The sequence below is a fragment of the Lontra canadensis genome, unplaced genomic scaffold (assembly GCF_010015895.1).
Source record: "Lontra canadensis isolate GAN:19392208 unplaced genomic scaffold, GSC_riverotter_1.0 scaffold9, whole genome shotgun sequence".
NCBI lineage: Eukaryota > Metazoa > Chordata > Mammalia > Carnivora > Mustelidae > Lontra > Lontra canadensis.
The window spans coordinates 17,827,544-17,843,914 of NW_022631003.1; positions in this window are offsets into that span (position 1 = coordinate 17,827,544).

Consider the following 16,371-nt stretch of genomic DNA (forward strand, 5'->3'; position numbering starts at 1 on the left):
TAGCATAAACCACACTACTTCCACTTCATCACAGCACAGAAAATTCCACTATGTGGTGAAATAAATGGTAGGCGTTAACATGATTTTATGACTTAAATGATGAATTCAGTGATAAGAAGGTACCCAGAGTTTTGAGAAACACATGGTGTTATTAGATAATCTCTTTCTGAATTTTAAGTGAAAAATTGATCTAAATATGGTTATAAGTACTGTGTGGGGGAAAAAAGATGAAAATTAAGTTAACTTCATAATCATTTTGTGAACATGCTGTTATAAATTTGAATGGAATCAAGTATGCTATATCATATAAGTTGGAACTATAGAAAGATATCTTCCATATATATACACATATATATCAGTATATGCACACACACAAGTGCATACAAGTATATAGACATATATGTGTATTCACATGACCTTTTAATTATAAAAATATATGCATACAAAATAAAAGTTCCATAATGAACCCTCATATGCATAGCTTCAACAATGATCAGTTTGTGGTTAATGACTTCATTTATGATATATGTGGTATCTCACACCATCTCTGCTCCTATTAAACAGGACCTTTTCTCTACTTTCTTTGTGAACATTGCTCATTATATTACTTTCTATTTCTCAGAACATTAGCGCCAAATCTTATGCCAAAATACCAATATAATCAACTAATGTCTTAGTGTTCTGGTTTTTAGCTACTCATAATTTTTTTTACCTTAAAAAATGATAAAGAGGAATACCACACCCAAAAGGAGCCTGTGGAGGAAGGGGACCAGTCTTACACTATTGGTGGGAATGCAAACTGGCACAGCCATTCTGGAAAACATATTTATATATATGTGTGTGTATATATATATATACACACACATATATATAGGACATGTAGGTGCTGGAATTGTGGAAAGTGTTGGCAAAGAAGTTACTAAGCTGAAGGCAGGTGATACTGTCATCCTACTTTATACATCTCACAGTGTGAAGAATGCAGATTTTTTTCTTTTTTCTTTCTTATTTTTTTAAAGATTTTATTTACTTATTTATTTATGTGACAGAAAGAGAGGGAGAGATCACAAGTAGGCAGAGAGGCAGGCAAAGAGAGAGTGGAAGCAGGCTCCCTGCTGAGCAGAGAGACTGATTCGGGGCTCGATTCTAGGACCCTGAGATCATGACCTAAGCCAAAGGCAGACACTTAACCAACTGAGCCAGCCAGGTGCCCCCGAAGAAAGGAGTCTTAAAGAGGCATATTCTAGTGTGAGGCCAGGATGGTGAATTAAAAAAAAAAAATTAAAAGGGAGAGGAAGAGTTAAAAAACCTTAGTTGTATCAAGAAACAATATGTAAACAGATATTCCAATTTCTTCCTTGATGCTGAGCACATATTCTGCATCTGTCATGTTGGAACATCTATAGAGGATTTGCTGAACATTAGTGATGCTTTGGTGACACATAAAATTACAAAAGGATGTGATATAACTTTCAGAAAATATACTTTCTGATACATGAAATAAAGCCAACAAAAATTATGCAGAAATGGTAATTTGGCTACAAAAATATATGTATGGGCTTCACCTGGGCATATTTATCTGACTTCTTAAAACTATTGGGGAAAGAAAGTGACAAAGCTATGCAAACAGCCTGGGTTCAAGTCATTTAAAAACACCCACCACCACTTCAACAAACTATTCAGAAATTACTTTTGTTAAATGAGAATAACCACCCACCAACACCTCATCCACTGGCCTTCTTGGCCAGTTGGCTACAATTTTGCAGGTTTACATGGCCTGAGGGGGTATTAAGCTCTTCCTGTGTACCCCAAAGGGAGGAGGTGTTGAGGCCAAGGTGCAACTTTGTGGTGAGAAAAAGTCCTCTGGGGCAGGATGCTCACTTGAAGCTGTGACATTGAACCTGGATGTGGTCAGAGGTATATAGTGGGCAGTTGCCCAGAAATGAAAGTGAAAGGTCTGTGGTTAAGACCCAATGGAACTTGTGTAGCCTTCAGTCTTTGGTAAATATGTTTGAATTCATAAGAAACACGTCCAAAGACCACTTCTAAAATTCACAAGAGCAAGAATGTAAATAATAAAGACAGAGAAATAGATCCAAGTCTGGGTGTGGATGGGTATATTGAAGCAAAATAGATAACAATATGGAGAACAAACAGATGGTTACCAGAGGGGAGCTGGGTGGAGTTAATGAATCACTATATTGTACGCTTGAAACTAATATAACACTATGCTGACAGTACTGGAGGTTTTTTTTTTTTTTTTTAAAGTAAGAAATCTGCAAACACACTTATTCAAAAACTAAATATTTATGCAGAACATTCAGCTAGGGATTATGTAGTGGGCAAGAACATATAATGTTACACTAAGGTCACTAGAACATTGTAATAGGGTGAATACAAGGCAGAGATTCGAAAAATCTTAAATGTATGCTTTGGCGAGAAGGGAGGGAGAATAGGTCGCCATCTTGGCAACTAACTAATGTTGTTTGGCATAGTTTCTTGAGCTCTTAATGGATAAATAATTTCTTGGTCCCATCTCAAATAAAACTCTGTAATTCTAAAAATAAGCAATTCTACTCAGATGTCATTTTATTCACAAATATTTTCACCACGTTAATTTCTCATCCTCTCCTAGGAGACTTAAGTTTTTTGTTTAATATCAATTTATATGCTATAATGGGACAGAAAAAATTTTTCCCTGTGCTATTACTTAGAATTTGTGAATAAACAGCTATATAAGTAACAACTCTTTTCAAAATTGTTCTCAAATAAATCACAAACATGACTTACAAGTTGGATGATTTCAAATTTCTGTCAGCATCCTACTTATTTTTCTTTGATTGGTTGTTTGTGTGCCATTTAACCTTACATTTCCTGCCACAGTGGTAATCTCCACATTCACTAAAAAAACAAAAACAAAAACAAAAACAAAAAACAAAAAAAAAATAAGATGACATTTATAACTTCTGCATCTTGCATCTGAATAGGTTTTGTGTTTATTTCAGAACTCTAAACGTGAAAGGATACTAAAATTTTGTAGTTGACATAAAATTTGGATATTACTTATCCCAAGTGCCTAAGGACATAGGCCTACAAATAAAACAGCACAGAAAACTGAGACAGTAAAATCAGGAAAGTCAAATGAAGTTCATTATTGTCGGTTTATTAGGTGAGATTATGAATAGGTGGAGATCCAGGATAGAGTCTGGAATAGTCTGGAATGACAAGAAGCAAGTGCGAGAAGGAAAAGTCATAATCTTTTTTTTTTTAAGATTTTTATTTATTTATTTGACAGAGAGAGACATAGTGAGAGAGGGAACAGAAGCAGGGGGAGTGAGAGAGGGAGAAGCAGCCTTCCCATGGAGCAGGGAGCCTGATGTGGGGCTCAATCCCAGGACCCTGGGATCATGACCTGAGCTGAAGGCAGACTCCCAATGCCTGAGCCACTCAGGCACCCCAAGAGTCATAATCTAAGCTATTTTTTTTGAATAGTAACATGTAGTAGTAAAAATCCTTTGAGGAGTTTTAAGCAAGGACTAACAAAGTCAGATTTCTATGTTTTGGGTAGACAGTCTGCTCAGAGGACAATGGATTTGATAATGGGAATAAAGAACAAACAAGAGCAGCAGTTATGGGCCACAAACTGTAGAAGTAAATATGTATTTTACCGAAAATTGTCATGTTAGGAATGGTGAGTATGATACTGATTACTGAACTAAACTGACACAGTGGAGGACTTTAAATCCAACAATTGGTGAAGAGAAGAGTGGAGAGAGAAAAATACAGGAATGATGTATATGCGTCTAGATTTTGCCAAGTGAAATGTTGGCGTCACTAATCTGAGGATCTAGAATAACCAGTTTAGGGAAGGGGATAATGATGGCTGAACTTATGGACATAAAGTGTATGTCCAGTAGTGATGAGATGGGAATTAAAAAAAATCAAGAAAATGCGTTGCCCTGGGTGCCAAGTGAAGAAAACGTTTCCAGAAGGAATTAATGACTACTGTGTGTAATACTGCTGCTAATTCAAGTAAGATGACAGTTTATTACTGAACTTAAAAAATAGAGAATAGTTTCAGTGTACTGTTGGGGAAAAAATATAATTTGTGAAATTTTTAAAGGAAAATGGAAAGACAGGAATTAGAAATAGATTTACTGTGATGCATCTGGGTGTTCATTAAACTATCTTTTCTGGTAGTGATGAATTGTTTCTTGAATGTGTGTGCTATCAGTCAGGTGCACCAGTACTGACTACAATCACTTGTGCTCTCTTTCATTATCACTTACCTGAATTTTTTCTATTGTTATGATCTAACCTTCAAATGCTATCCTTCATATTTGAGAATCTTTCATAGTTTCTACCTTGTTTTCTCATCTTCAATTGTTCTTTCAATTCACTTACTTTCTCCCTAAATGTTTCTTTTTGTTTGTTTGAAAAAGAAAAGGTATTTAAATCTTAATTGCCAAGTATAGCTATAAATGTCATCACTAGAAATACACTTTCAGTTGGAAGAAAAGGCTTCATCAAGTCTTTATTTTTTCTAAATTTAAATTCAATTAATTAACATATAATGTATTATTTGTTCCAGAGATGGAGGTTAGTGATTCATCGGTCTTTTTTTTTTTTTTCCACTTCTGTTTAATGCTAAGTTATCCCCAAATATAACAGTCATGAAAAATCAGATTATAAAATGCAGATTTAAAGACCTGTGGAAATTTAGACCATAAAGTTTCTCTTCTCACTGTGGGAGTCTTTACATAGACCATTTACATACGTTTGAAACTGGATCTTTTGCATTGTAACCTCATATTAACTGCCTATTTTTCTACTGTCCTTTCTCAAAATTTCTAATTTTAACAGGTCTTTTCATAAGCTATCATGTTCACAGACCCTTCTGAAATCAGAAGATTTATATTCATTTTTCCTTTTTTGTTGTTGTTGTTTTCTTAATTTTATTTATTTATTTATTTACTTATTTGTTTATTTATTTATTTTATTAACATATAATGTATTATTTGTCATAGGGGTACGTGTTTGTGAATCATCAGGCTTAAACACTTCATAGCACTCACCATAGCACATACCCTCCCCAATGCCCATAACCCAACCACCCTCTCCACATACCCCCCCTCAGAAACCCTTAGTTTGTTTTGTGATATTAAGAGTCTCTTATGGTTTGTCTCTCTCCGGATACCATCTTGTTTTATTTTATCCTTCCCTACCTCCCAAACCCTGCCTCTCAGGGAGGTCATATGATAATTGACTTTCTCTGATTGACTTATTACCCTCAGCATAATACCCTCTAGATACATCCACATCACTGCAAATGGCAATATTTTATTTCTTCTGATGGCTGCATCATATATATATATATATATATATATATATATATATATATATATACACACACCACTCTTCTTTAACCACTCATCTGTTGATGGAAATCTAGGCTCTTTCCATAGTTTGGCTCTTGTGGACATTGCTGCTATAAATTTTTGGGTGCACATGCCCCTTTGGATCACTACATTTGTATCTTTAGGGTAAATACCCAGTAGTGTGATTACTGGTCATAGGGTAGCTCTATTTTCAACTTTTTGAGGAACCTCCATGCTGTTTTCCAGAGTGGAGGCACTAACTTGCATTCCCACCAACAGTGTAGGAGGGTTCCCCTTTCTCTGCATCTTCTCCAACATTTGTCATTTCCTGACTTGTTAATTTTAGCCATTCTGACTGGTGTGAGGTGGTATCTCATTGTGGTTTTGATTTGTATTTCCCTGATGTCAAGTGATTTTGAGCACTTTTTCATGTGTCTGTTGGCCATCTGGATGTCTTCTTTGTATAAATGTCTGTTCATGCCCTCTGCCCATTTCTTGATTGGATTATTTGTTTTTTGGGTGTTGAGTTTGATAAATTCTTTAAAGATTTTAGACCTTACAAGCAGTAAGAGCCTCCATTTTTTATTATGCCTCATTTATAGCTTTTTTATTTCAACTTGGTTAGATTTTAGTTCTTTTATTTCTCCAGAAAGGGATTTTATTTCTTCACACAGGATATCTCTAATATCTTCCATGCCTTTTTCAAGCCCAGCTAGCACCTTGAGAATCATTGTTCTGAGCTCTAGTTCTGACATATTACCAATGACTGTATTGATTAGGTCCCTAGCCATCGGTACTGCCTCTTGTTCTTTTTTTTTTTTTTTTTTTTTTTTTTTTTGGTGAGTTTTTCCACCCGGTCATTTTATCCAGATAAGAATATATGAATGAGAGAATAAAATACTGAAAGGGTGGCAAAGACCCCAGAAAAATGTATGCTAACCAAATCAGAAGAGATCCAAAACTGGGGGGAGAAGTAAGGGGGAAAAAAGAAATAAGAATTAAAAAATAAAAAATTAGATAGATAGATAGATACATAGATATATTAGACTGGTGAATAGAACAGAGCCACCCCACTTGATGTTGAGTGTATTTTGGTCTCTTAGAAGAAACTACCTCCCAAAATTAAAAAAAAAGAAAATCTTATATATATATATAAAAAGAAATATAAACACAATGAGGGGATGGAATATGACTATAAAGATGAAAATTAAAAAAAAAATTCTAAAAAAGGAATTGATAAGTTGGTTGGAAAAAGAAAAAAAAAAAAAAGAGGAGAGAATGTGCTTAGGCTGGAGACTAGAACAAAGCCATGTGCTAGTTTAGGGTATATTTTGGTCTATTAGAAGAAATTGTATCCCAAAATTTTTTAGAAAAAAAACCTATATGTATACAAAAAATAAGGTTAAATATGCTGAAGGGATTAAAATATGACTATAACAATGAAGGTTTATAAAGATTTTTTTTAGAAAGGTATTGTTAAGATAAACCAGTTAAAAAACTTTAAAAGAGAAAAGAGGAAAAGTTTAAAAAATAGAATAAGAAAAAAAAATTAAATAAAAAAAATTAAACTTTGTAAGACTAAAGGGTCATGGGCCATGAATTCTAAGCATTGATTTCCCCTAGCTCTGGAGTTCCACTGTTCTCCTTGATCGGTAACTTGGTCTTGGCAGGATGTTCTTGCTGATCTTCTACAGGACAGGCCTGTTGCAGTGATTCTCAAATGTTTTTGGTCAAGGCAGAATTGCACTACGCTTTCCAGGGACTGGGCTAAGTAATCTGCTCGGGTTCACTCTCTGAGCTTTTGTTCCCTGAATGCTTTTCATACCGCTTTGGAGGATGGGAATGAAAATGGAGACCTCCCAATCTCGTGCCCGTAGGAGCCAAGAGCTCATGGCCCCACTCCTCAGTACATCCTCAGAGATAAGCAGTCAATCATTCCTGTCTCCCTGGTTTCCTGCTGCGCTCAGAGCTCACCTGGCCTGTGACTGAGCATTTCTATCTCTGGTACATGGCCCTGTTTGGAGTCTCCAAATGCATCAGATTCCTGCTTCACTGCTCCTCCTGGAGGAGGAAGATGAGTCTCCCCCAATCTGCCACTTGTAGAGTTGTTGCTCAAAGCACAGTGATCCGACTATGCCTTGGATCACAGTTTAAGGTAACCCGATCTGCAAATTCAGTCGTCTGCTCTGTCTCTGTAGTCAGCTTCCCCGTTCTGATACCTGGGAGCTCTGCCACACTCAGACATTCCCAATCTTTCTGTGACCCCCTGGGTGCTGAGACCACACTGTCCCTGCAAGGGCTCCACCCCTGCTTAGCCTCTGTAGCGATGTCCTTCAGTGGAGCAGACTTCTAAACATTCTAATTTTGTGCTCCACTGCTTCACCACTTGCTGGGAGCTTCCCCCCTTACCCCATGGTCTATCTTCCCATTGCTTAGGATTCACTTCTCAGTACGTTCCTATCTTAAAGAAAGTGGCTGATTTTATGTTCCTAGAATTGCTGCTCTTCTTCTCTTCTATCTCCTGTTGAGTTTGTAGGTGTTCAGAATGGTTTGATAACTATCCAGCTGAACTCCTGGGATCTGATGTCATTTCAGTCTGCTACTCCTTCCCCATCTTGCCTCTCACCTCCCATCGGTCTTATATAGTACCCAGTGCTCATTATATCATGTGCCTTCCTTAATGTCCCGAAATGTTTCTAGTTTGTTCTTTAGGTCATTGATTTTTCATTTAAATGTCTTTTTTTTTTTTTATTTCTAGAATTCTTTTTTTTAATTAATTAATTTATTTTTATTTTTTTATTTTTTTAAGATTCTATTTATTTATTTGATACAGAGAGAGAGAGAGAGAGAGCACAAGCAGGGGGAGCAGCAGGCAGAGGGAGAGGGAGAAGTAGGCTACCCACTGAATTGAGAGCCCAATGTGGGACTTAATCCCAGGACCCTGGGACCATGACCTGAGCTGAAGGCAGATGCTTAACCGACTGAGTCACACAGATGATCCCCCCCCTTTTTTTTTAATTTGAGTATTGGTGACAGGCAATGTTACATTAGTTTCAGGCATATGACTTAGTGATTTAACATGTTTATACATTATGCTATCTATGTCTTGACTTTTTCAAATTTCATTACAGTCATCGTAAAATATCAGTCTTTCTGATGGTTTTAAGGATATTTCCCTTCCCCCATACCTTATTTCTTATTTTCTGTTTCTTATTTATACTGAATATTTCTTTTTTATATATACATATTTATTTGACAGAGATCACAAGTAGGCAGAGAGGCAGGCAGAGAGAGAGAGGAGGAAGTAGGCTCTCTGCTAAGCAGAGAGCCTAATGCAGGGCTCGATCCTAGGACCCTGGGATCATGATGTGTGCTGAAGGAGGAGGCTTTAACCCACTGAGCCACCCAGGCACCCTTACGCTGAATATTTCTGAAGGGAGAGGGATTCAGATGTAAACTCTTCAATCATGACCCTGCAGTTTATTCTAGTTTTTTTTTTTTTTTTAATATTTGTTTATCTTAGAGAGAGAGAGAAGGAGAGAGAGGGCGAGTGGGGGCAGGGAAGGGCAGAGGGAGAAGGAGAGAGAATCTTCAAGCAGACTTCCCACTGAATTAGGAGAAGAGGCAGTATTTGATCCCAGGACCTTGAATTCATAACCTGAGCCAAAATCAGGAGTTCCCTGCTAAATCTTCTGAACTACCTAGGCACATCTTCTGGTGTTTTGTTCTTTTATTTTGTTTTGTTTTGCCAGAGTAGCACCAGTTGAGATGAAGAAAGATTTAACTATATACACAAAAGCCATCATTTTCTCAAGATCATTCTTAGAAGTCCGATTACTTTTATTTGGAAATTTTGTCTTTGATCAATTAATTTTCCATTCAGAGTTCTGATCATTTCGTGATTTTCTCTTTAAAAATTTAGTAATCTTGAAGGTCCTCAGTCTCATAAAAGTTTAGTAATTGTAATTTGTCTATATATATCAATTACCAGTACATTAAAATTGAACAATATTTTTTCCATAAAATAGTATTTGTATTACTTTTTTAATCAATTTAGATAACATACAAAGAAGTTTACTTCTGACAATATTGAAACTGTGGGAGGAACAATATTGCTGGACAAAGTATAAAGATACTGTATATTCTGTCTTATGGGATTTCCATTCCTCCTGCAGCTAGTCATACTGGGGGCACATAACACTTTTCAGCACACTTAGCATACAGTCTGGTATCTCCTATGCTAATTCCTGAGTGCATTTCTCTTAAAGTCATAATAACAGGGCAAAATCGATTGATTTTATTTTGTTAAGTTTCAAAAAAAGGCCACATAGCCTAGATCATCTTAAAGTAAAATTAAAGAATTTAATGAAAGTATTTAAATTCTTACTCTGGCAATGGTCCTAAGCATCTTAGTACTCATTATCTGTTACCTTTAAGCTAATAAGAGGATTATATACCTTCACCCTGTTGAGCTCAAGTTGGGCACTTCTGAGATGAAATACTAGGAGGCAAGTTCATGGCTTTCTGTAGCTCTTTTCTCTCTGACACAAGAACCAGTGATGTTCCAGATAGAGGCTACTTAGTAAACCTTCATCCAGGGGTGAAGGTGATCTGGGTGAGAGGCATATGGTTTAAGTAAGAAATAAAGTTCTCTTGCTACAGATATAATTTTCATTGATATAATAAAACCCAGTATTTGGAAATTACTTGTTACTACATGATAACCTCACCTTTCTTGACTGATATAATGTTTATAGTTTTCTTAATAACATTTTCTTTTTCTAGCTCAATTTTTTATAATAATGTAATATGTAATACATATAACATACACAATATGTGTTAATTGACTGTTTATGTTATTGGTAAGGCTACTAGTTGACAGTAAACTATTAGTAGTTAATTTAGGGGGTAATCCAAAGTTCCATAAGGAATTTTGACTGAATGGTATTTAGCACCCCTAATGCTAGTGAAGAAATAAATGCCAGTGAAGCCTAGATAATTGAAAAACTGTGAAAAGATATTGTCAGGAATACATGGAGGAATTGTCATGTCGCTAGACTACACTGTAAGTATCAGTATTTTTTTTAAAAGGCTTATTTATTTATTTAAGAGAGAGGGAGAACAAGCAGAGGGGTAGAGGGAGAAGCAGACTCCCTGGTAGTCAGGGAATTCGACTACACAGGACTTGATTCCAGGACCCTGGGATCATGAACTGAACTAAAGTCAGACACTTAACCAACTGAGCCACCCAGGCGTCTCTATAAGCATCAGTATTGCTTTCAGTTGAGGGATTTGCTGAAGATGACTATTCCAGTTACAAAACTTGTGGAAGTGCTACAAAAATCTTCCTTAGGTCACAGATTTCTTAGATCTAAGTATTTCCCAAACCAAAAACAGTCAAAGCAGCTAGTGTCAGAACTGACATTGTAAATCCAGAGGAATGTAGAAGTCATGTCATTAGAAATGCTGCATATTCAATGTATTATCAGGGGTCCCGACATACGGAGATCAAGAGGAAAAGGACAATCCATGGGCTCTGAATGTGAAAGTACAGTACTTCATGTATGACCTGGTCAGTTAAGTTGAAAACATTTTACATTTCTAAACTTTGTGAAAAAAGGCAGCATATCTAAGAGGAGATAATATTAGAGGTTTATTTTATCCCTGATATGTAAATATACTTATCACATTTAACTGTATAAAGAAGATTGCTTCCAAAAATGTAACAATTGTATATCTAGCAAAATGAACAATTAGTATTTTAAAATAGCAGTCACCCCAGAAAGATTAAGTCAGGATATTTTCCTTTTTTCAGATATCTTTAGGTCTGTCATTGTCTTTGAAGACAATGATCCCTGGGCTCTGAGAAAATAATTTTGCATATAATAAACCCTAAGGGTGAGTGAGGAATCTTGTTTTGTTATGAAGATGATGATTATGACAATGATGATGATGGTGGCTATGTGGATGAAAGGTTAGTGCTTTTATGCACTACTACACACATTTGGAGATTTTAAAATAACAAGCATAAGATTTTTGTTTTTGTTATTTGAGTAGAGCTGACACAAAATGTTACATTAGTTTTGGGTGTAAAACAGTGAGTGATTTGGCAAGTTTGTACATAACACTGTGCTCACCACAACTGTGGTTACCATCTGTCCTGTTTCTAAACCCATTTTTTTGTGGTCAGAAAATATTATATCTATAGCAGGGGAAGGCAATCTAAGCTTAATCTCCCTAGGAATACTAACTCAATCCAGGCCACATACTTTATGTTGAGAATAAACAAAGTAAGAATTTGGGGTAGATGATTTATTTTCTTAATTATTTTTAATCTTTCATATTACATAAGTGTTAATTTCAAAATTAAATTATTCTAGATCCATAATTTGTTCTGTTTTTGTGCCTTCTATGCCTGTTTTCTTCAGGATTATTTGAATATTTTTTAGAATTTCATTCCAGTTAATATACTGGCTTCTAGGCTACCTCTGTTTACCTTATATTGTGATTGTTCTAAAGATTACAGTATACACTCTTAACTTCTCATAGTCTTGATAGAGTTAATTTTCTACAACTTAAGAAATTTTGTATAAAACAGATTTATTGATCATCTCCCCTAGACATTATGGTGTAGTTATCATATGTATTATGATCTACATACATTGCAAACACTGGAAGTCACCGTTGCACACTCTGCTTTGAATAGTCATGCATACAGAAAGAAATTAACAGAATATTGGCTTTTAATATTTACATAGATATTTATAATTTCTCATGCTCTTCTTACCTTCCTAAATACCAATTTTCTATCTGATACTATTACTCATAACCCTGAAGAATTTCCTTTTTTCATCACCTCTTGAAATGCAGGCATGCTGGTGATGAATGTTCCCACTAGTGTTTGAAAAGGTCTTAATTTATCTTCATCTTGGGACACTATCAATGATATTGAATTCTGGGTTGACAGATTTTTTTTCTTGAGATGACTATTCCATTATTTCTTATTTTCCTTACTCATATAAGTTTCTGGGCATATAGGTGTTATTATTCTCTGGTTGCTTTCAAGATTTTTTTTTTTTAATCTCTTTCAGAAGTTTGAGTTTAATGCATCCACTCATGACTTCGTTTTTATCTATCTTATTTGGGTTTTGTTGGGCTTCCTGAATTTGACTTTGTGTTTTTCAAATTTGGAATAGTTTCAGCCATTATTTCTTCAAATATTTCTCTGCCCATTGTTTCCCTCTTCTTATATGGTCCTAAGTACAGGTGTCCTAACTTTTGATGTTATCACATTAGTCTCTTTTAAAAATTATTTTTGGTCTCTTCTGAGATTGCATTATTATTATCTAATTCAGACCATTTGAGGGGGACAAGAGCTGGATAGTTACATGTTGCCTTAGGAGGAGTCACAAAGAAACACAGGTTGTAATTAAGGGAAGAACCTCATAAACCTCATTATGGCAGAGCGACACTTTCTAAATGCTGAAGTCTTATTTTATCTATAAGTTTACACTCATTAATTGCCATGAAATAAAATTTTTACATTAGTAAATTTGGTACATGATATTGGAAAGACACAGCTCTGTACTTTTTGCATTCTCTCTGGAATTGAGTGCCTGCAAAGAAAACACTTTCTAGTCTGTTCCAATAACAGTAAATTTTAAAAAGCCACCATCTTCCTCTGAATTTAGTACTGAAATGAGTACAGTTTAACTCTGGGATCCAGAAAAACAAGCCCATTCATTATGTTGAACACCTAATGTATATTCTCAGAAGGTTAGACACAGGAAATTACCATTTCCCTGATTCTCCACAACTCTTTCTATTCTGAATTCACTCTTCATTAACATTCTCCTAACTTCGTTCCATATTTAAATAGCTCCAGTGGTTTTGGTGGCTCCCCTAACCCAAGCTCACTCTACCAAATAAATCCCATGGCTTCTCATGGGCACATGTTAGACTTTAGGCACCTTTTTATGAATGTTTAGATATGTAGTAAGTACTTTGGGAGAAAATTGGGAGGTATTCCACATCAGGATGTATTAAGCAGCTTCTCTCTTATTTTCTTCATTTTCAATAATAAAAGTTCATACGTGTGGATGGGATGCTCCAGCATTGGAAAGAAGAGAGCATTTTGGTGTCTTCTCCCCCTAGGATCCTGTAGGATCCCCAAATCTAGGAATCAAACAGGTTATCTTGTCAAACCTTGACAGTACCTTTCAAATTTCTTCAATTCCAAAAAAAAAAAAAAAAAAAAAGATAGCCTTTAAATATGTCCAAAACAACATATTGTGGAAGGACACAGGGGTTCTTCTTCACTGAGAAAAGGAAAAGTAATCATGACTTGATTTTCAAAATGGGAATGCATGTCCAGTAAAAAATTACTCTTGTTTAGTGTCCATACATGATGTGTTGAATTTCTCGAAAATCTTGTTTAAAATGCAATATCTTTGCTGTATATGAATGAATTGGTTAAATCGATGATATTTTTGATGCCACATTATACCAATATATTGAAACAATAGAGATTTGGATAGGTAAAAAGATGAAGACAAAGTTTTAGACTTCGAGTCTTCTTGAAATCAGAGTTTACTAAATATTAAGGAAACAAAATAAGAAAAGAGGACATATAGCAAGAACTGAATGTGGTTACACATTATTTTAAGGATCTTTAGGGATTATGTTATGTATTCTTCAGATCAGCCCTAGTAAGCGGCTACAATTATGGTCCTCATGTCAGGTGATGAAACTGAAGCATGAAGTTTTTAAATAAAAACAACTGAGATTTAGTGAATACTTTTGTGCCAAGAGGTGTTCTTCAAATAATCTTCAAGTAACTCTATGAATCAAACATGATTTCCATTGTATTTTCCAGGAGAGGAGCCCGAGTCTAAGTCAGTCACAGGGCTAAGACTGTGCATTCAGAAAGTACATTGAAATGACCTGGTTTCATTGGCGATGTCCTTAAACTTTACCCCATACTGGTTACTCCCATTTTTATATTGATTAGGGACCCTGGTGAAAGCATCTATAAGATGATGTTTACCACTAAACAAAACTGCCTTCTGAGAATATTTGGCATAGAGGACACACACACACACAAACTAGATGGGAAGTAAAAAAGTAACTAATCTTTTTTCTATTTTCCAATATTTTTTTTTCAAACAGACTTATCTCATAAAATATAATGAGAAAAATATTCCTGTGACTATTGTAGTAGATTAGGTATATTTCAGTGATCTACATTTCTTCCATCTGACCACTTTGAAAAGAGTAATTTTGCAGACAATTAAAGGCAAGTTGGGTCATGTGACTTTTTCTCGCAATATAATGTGAGTAAGAAAGTGACATCTTACAAGTTCAGGGCCCAGGCATTAAGAACCACTTTTCTCCCTTCCCCTATGGTCTCACAGAACATAATAAATAAAAATAAAATAAAATAAATCTTAAAAAAATAAAGTTAATTAAAATATTAACTTAAATATTAACACATCTCCTTGCTCCTCTGAGAGGTACTAATCTGTTATAAAAGGTCTCTCACCTTTTATCTCACTCCTCCAAGAATAAAATACACAAGAAAGATCTGAACTGAATCTGTAGTCTGGGGTCAAGCTCATACATGCTCAGCCTACATCAACTGAAACACCGCCAAACTATAAATGGTTGAATGAGGAATAAATTTAAATTATTTTTAAAGAATTTTAAAAAGATTTTATTTATTTATAAATGAAAGAGAGAGAAAGCATGCACAGGCAGGGGAGGGGCAGAGAGAGAAGCAGGCTACCTGCTGAGCAGGGAACCCTCCATGGGACTGACCCTGGGACCCTGGGATCATGATCTGAAACAAAGGCAGCCACTTAGCCAACGACCCCCCCCCCCCCGGGAATCTTTAAATTATTTTTAAATGTCAATGCAATCTTGGGCAGTTTGTAACACCACTTTAGCAGTTAGTTAACAGTTGTTATTTATGTATTATATGAAATTAATTTTGAATATTCGTATAATTTCTCTATATGAGTTTAGGGAATAAATATAGAGAATATAAAGAACAAGGCTATATTCGAAGAGATAATGTATATGAAATACTAACTCATTTTGCAAGTTATAATCAAAGTAAGCTTTTTCCCTCTTGTGAATGAACTAGGGTAGAAATGTCTCTGAATAATTATCAGATTACTAAAGGCTTTCCCAAATTCTGTCGATACCCAACTCTTTGACCCACAACAAGTATCATGATATTTTTAATTCTTGTTTTCTTTTTTTATTTAACATTTTTTCCCATTAAAGTATTTTTCTAAGCATTGCAGTGAAGAGTGGCAAAAGTAGGGATGTGGAGAATTTAATAAAACAGGATTATCTTCCAAACTATCTGCAACCCAAGTGAGGAAAAAAAACAAACAAGAAAATGTATCAAAAAACACCATTTATTATCTAAGGAAAATACCAATCTTGGTCAAAAAAACAAACCTAATCATTAATAATGCTGCACTAAAACAGATTCAGAAGACAGATGTTGGTTCAATTCTCTGAGGATGTGGGACAGATGTGAATGGCTCTTATATAGCAACCCTGTTGTAGGATAAACTCGAGTGCCTGTTTTTTTCTGATTTGTTGTTGTTGTTATTTATAATAATTTATTACAATTGAAGATATGATCTTCTATCCCATGAGCATCCATTCAGGTGCCTTTCAACTGGTAAGCTGCTTTCATAACTGGATTGCTACTCTCAAATATGCCCTCTAAATCTTCAGGTTGATGAGTCTGCCTTGGCTTAAAACTCCTTGTTCCAGGCCTTGTAAGCTACCCCAGCTCTTCATACCTTTATAAGAAAAGGTCTTCAAACTCAGCATCCCAGCAAGCCATCCATGATAGTGGCCTGTAAGCCCCAAAAATGTTGGTGCAGACCTGTCAGAGACTAAAGTCCACCCTTTCAACTTCCAGCTAATTAAGTTTAGTGCCTGTTTGCCCATGGCTGGGGTGTGAAACTTGAACTTT